Here is a 5420-nt window from a genome sequence, read left to right on the forward strand (position 1 = left end):
AAATGTTAGGAGGAAACCTGAAAAAAATTATAATTTTTGTATGATTCTAAGAGGGTTAAATGTAATACATTCTCCTATAGATATGTTAATATGCAATGCAATATATATATATATATATATTATTTTCTACTTTCTAAATAATTTTTTTTTTACATTTTTGGTACCATAATATAAGGGATTTTGCAAGTTTGATCCTATATTTTTCTAGGAACCAAGTTTGGTACCACATAAAGGGATTCAGTTACACAGTACATACCGTTGTTAATTTCTTAATGGAACACGTGGCCATTAAACCTTGATATGCCAGGAAGTTTAAAGAGGCCCAAGAAAGCTCGTGGGAGCCCATTAAAGCATCCACATGGTAGTCAGCCCTAGAAGAAAATCTAAATGATATATGGACGAGTCACGATCAAATAACTTGGAAATAAGATCAACCCCTGCCGTGAAGGAAGACCGAAGACCTAGTAAGAATGGTTGGTCTCCCATAACTGCCTCCCCCAGAAGGCAGGAAACCTTATCGAAAGAAGGAATTCTATCTGCTAACGAGATAGGTATTCAACAATTAAAATCTTTAAACACATGGACGAGAAAAACCCTCATGGAAGCTAGAATCTATAATTCTCGAACAAAATTCGAACTCTAAAGGGATCAGACTCTCTCAGCTGGCAGGGGCGAGGCCTATCAAAAGGGTCCCTCTCCTCGATTTAGGGTAGCATTTTTCTAGACTCATACCCTCAAAAACACTCACGGGAAACACTAAAGCACCGAATTACTATGCTCTATTATGCTTTTTCCAGTTCAATTATTATTTCTATCATCATTTACTGATTTGGGTTGAAGTGCAAACGTGTTTCTTGCAGGTCTATAAAAATTGAAATTTCACTCCTGTAATTTCACTACAAGAAAACAGGGCATCAGAGACCAAATTTCAGAGACGGAATAAAATCCGTCTTTATCAGAGACGGATTTAGAGACGGAACGCTTTTTTATGATAAATTGTTAATAATTTTTATTTTAGCGACGGATTTAGAGACGGACTTATAATTTCGCTAATTTCCGTCTCTATTTCCGTCTCTGATACTAGTAAATAATTTCTTAAAAATCGATATGGCTGAGACTTGGTTATTTCCGTCTCTGTTTCCGTAGCTAATTTTTTCTTTAATTTAGCGACGGAAATTTCCGTCTCTGATGGTGGAATAGGAATTTTTTTATTTATGAAAATATTAAAACACAAAAATAAGAATATTTTTTATTTATGAAAATAATAATTAAGTTGTAAATACATGACATGATAATATATATATATATATTCGTATAATTATAATGTATTATTTAATTTTAATTAATTACAATAAAACTAAAAGTAAACTTTTTATTAATTTATTTTTATTTTTATAAAAAACACGCATTCCTCTTAATGTTTTTTCTCACCAGCAAAGATTTTGAGCTCAACTCGAGCTCGAAAAATTCAAGCTCAAGTCAAGCTTAATTGTGTCTGTTCATAAGCTCGCGAGTTTTTTTTTGTATTTTTTTATATATATTATTATTTTTGAATTTTTTATATATTTCATTTTATATTTAATAATTGATCAATTTTATAAGCAAAATCGACCATATATTATAATTATTAATTAATATCATATATTTTTTGGATAATAATAGTGATGGTTGAATTATTTTAATTATTATTTTATTATAATGAGATAAAAAAATTTAATCAATAATTACGATATTTTAAAATCTAGTTACTCGATTCACACCAAATTTAAATATATATAAGAACGTGTCCATTAGATCATATCAGACGGTTTGATTTAAAATCACATGGTCTGATTCTATGATACACCGACTTAAATGATTATTCTTATGTTCTGAGTACGATAACTTGACATCCGTATATCCAATAAGTCTAAAATTTTACCAAGTGTATTTTTCTGTAAGTATGATCATATCTAACGGTCTAATTTGAATTTTGATGGTCCGATTAACCTATGTTGTTCAACAATGTAAGATGATAGTTATATATCAATGTAATACTAACATTTATAAATATATAAATTTACTAAAGACTATGAACATACATTTATCTCAACTACAAAATATTTATATATGTTATATATAATATTATATTATATTATGTATTTATATTTATATTATATAAATAACTAATTTGTTTAATATTTATTTAATTTATATAAAATAAAATATAACAGTAAATATATATATACATAACTAAAACTACCAATTGACTACTCTGACTCTTAAAAGAACGATAACCTCACTCTCCTCAACTTTCAAATTAGCCCTCTCTCTCTCTCCTCTAACCCTTTCTCTATCTCGCGACCGAGAAGAAGAAAGCAGATCTTTCCTCGCTCGCAGACGGCTCCAGATCTATTGGCACAACTTCTTCCCTACGACATTAACAGGTAATTTTTGTTCTTTGTAATTCTTTTTTACAGTTTGTAGGTGAAATTTTAATTGATTTCAAGGTATTTGTTAAAATGTCCGTTGAACACCCTAATGTTCTTCTTGTCGAAATACATATTTTTTTGCTGAAGTATGTTGAAAATTGAAAAACTTGGCTGATTGACATGCGAAATTTTTCTGAAATATGCTGAATTTTTTTTTTCTGCTTTTTCTGAAATATGATTATTATCTCTGCAGGATTTTTGTAGTTTGATTTTTCCCTTTTGATTTTTCTGCTTTTTGTAATTTGAACTATGGGATCTAGCTTGTCAAATTACTTATAGGTTTGAAAAACTTTTAGCTGTGTATTTGGTTAATTCTCGTCATTGTAAAAAGACGGTCTTTCCTGATGTTAAAACTAATTGGCCCTTGAGTTGGGACGAGTCTAAAATGTCAATATAAAGCTTTGTTGTAGTCATTAGGTCTTACTGCTTGCCTTAGTAACTTGGTAGGCAGGTCATATGTGCTTGATTGGGACATTTTGATTTTTCTGGTAGTTATGTTCACTTAATGCCATCAATATTAGTAGTGTTCATGAATCAAATTTGTGGCATTACATGCTACATCCTACTTTGGATTTATTTAATGTCATTCTTGGGAGGTAAAATTGGTGTTTGTACATTGTGTGTGTATGTGGCATATATAGTATCCATCCCTTTGATGCTCATTCATTTGGAATTGGACCATAAGATGTACAAACAGAAACAGCATCAGAGTTTTTGCTGTGTGGGTCACAGGATCTATGGTGTTCTCAACTTGTGAGATGCTATTGCTTGAGTTATGAGTTGAGGCAGCGACATCGAGTCTGCATTTGCCAGTTTCATATTCAGGATGTTTCTTTTCACTGTATTTTGTGCAAATGACGAATTTGTTCACGGGCTACTGTATTCTATGATTCTAAGCAACTTGCGTTATCATTTTTTCTTGCTCTGTGCGAGTGATTAGCCTTACTTATGGTATTCATGACATGCTGTATGCTGTGTTGGCGGAAGTTTTTCGTTATAGGATTCATCAGTGTAATTAGATGTACCTTATATATTATGTAAATTCTTTACCTTAAACGATACCTGATATAAGGTGCCTTAGTTAAAGTATAAGGTGCCTTGGGTTTGTAGATTTTTCCATTTGCACCTTCAAGCAAATGCATCTCAGTACGACTACAATACAACTCCAAATCTTTTCGAGATCTGACATTATCTTTTGTTTTATCTTTAACGTCCATAATAGTGTTAAAGATATTATCAAAGATGTTTTTTTTCGATATGCATGACATCCAGATTATGTCGGATAAGATTTGTGTGCCAATATGGTAACTCCCAGAATATGCTCCTTTTAACCCAATTATGTGTCCTACCAAATCCATCAATTGGGTGTGTACCACCTGGTGGTTTTCCAAAAATAGTTTCAGGAAGCTCATCCACCCTTTGTCGCATGTCTTCTCCAGTTAAGCGCATAGGTGGAGAATCATTTTCACATTTTCCCTTCCGAAACTTATAGACTTGTCTTCTATAAGGATGGTCAGGAGGCAAAAACTGACGATGACAATCAAACCAACATGCCTTCCTTCCATAACGAAGTCTGAAAGATTTTGTCCTTTCCATACAATAAGGACATGCCAACAACCCATGAGTGCTCCATCCAGATACCATCGCATTTGCAGGGAAATCACTGATTGTCCATAAAAGAGCAGCTCTCATGTTGAAATTTTATTTTTTGCACACGTCATAAGCTTGCACCCCAATTGTCCACAATATTTTCAACTCGTCTATTAATGGACATAAAAATATATCAAGATTTTTTCCTGGACTTTTTGGGCCCGGTATAACCATATTCAGGAACAAGAAAGGCTTTTGCATGCACATCCATGGGGGAAGATTATATACAGCAATAATAACAGGCCAACAACTGTAAGGAGTACTAGAATTCCCAAATGGACTGAAACCATCTGTGCATAACCCAAGGCGCACATTTCGTGCATTTGAGGCAAATGACGGATGAGTGCGATCGAAATGTTTCCATGCCTCTCCATGAGATGGATGTGCCATACTTTCCTGGCTGGAAGGATTATTTGCATGCCATGTCATGTGCTCACAGGTGTAGTTAGATGCATATAGCCTTTTGAGCTTAGGTATCAAAGGCAAATAACGCAACACCTTGAAAGGTACTTTTTTCCGTGATCCTGCCTTGGTTGGTTTATATCGAGGATGATAACATATAGGGCATTCTTGAAGGCGTTCTCTTTGTAATACAATACGCAATTGTTTACACAAGAATCAATTTTTTCGTAACCTAGACCAAGTTTACCTAGGTGTTTTTTGGTCGTGTACAAGTTATCTGGCAACTTTTCATCTTCAGGCAGCATGCTTTTGATTGTTGACACAAGTCGATCATAGCAAGCTTCAGGTAAATTGTACTCTGATTTGATACTTAATAGTTGGGCCACAGCAGAGAGTTTTGTGTGATTTTTGCAGCCATCCCATAATGGTTCGTCAGCATATTTTAATAAGTTAAAAAACTTTTGTGCTTCTGGATTAGGCAGTTGTTCAGCACACGTGAAGTCTGAGCTGAACTCATGGCCTATTGCATCCATCACCATTGTTCTATAACGAGACGTTTCTACATGAGGAGCGGTTGAAGAACCCCCCACATCATCTCTTGTGTTCAATGATTCACCATGTGCGTACCAGATGTTATAACCCCGAGTAAATCCATTTTTTACTATGTGTAAATGCGCATCACTCTGATTCAAAAATCTTGTGTTGCCGCATTTAGAACATGGACATTTGATTTGTCCATTATTCAGAAATGGTGGGTTATTAAAAGCAAAGTTCAAGAAATCCTGATCAACCCTTGTTACGAATTCATCTAAAAGAAACCCATTATCATCCAAGCGCCTCCACATCCAACTACGGTCAATATTCATTATTCTGCAATTTTTAGAGAAATGAGGCTAG

At 33.7% G+C, this 5420-nt stretch overlaps 1 pseudogene; it reads right to left on the bottom strand.

Moving 5' to 3' along the window:
• Nucleotides 1–3517: 3517 nt before the first annotated feature.
• LOC105158490 (uncharacterized) lies at nucleotides 3518–5420 on the bottom strand (annotated as a pseudogene).

The sequence above is a fragment of the Sesamum indicum genome, linkage group LG3, assembly GCF_026168435.1.
Source record: "Sesamum indicum cultivar Baizhima isolate 11 linkage group LG3, ASM2616843v1, whole genome shotgun sequence".
Classification (NCBI taxonomy): Eukaryota; Viridiplantae; Streptophyta; class Magnoliopsida; order Lamiales; family Pedaliaceae; genus Sesamum; species Sesamum indicum.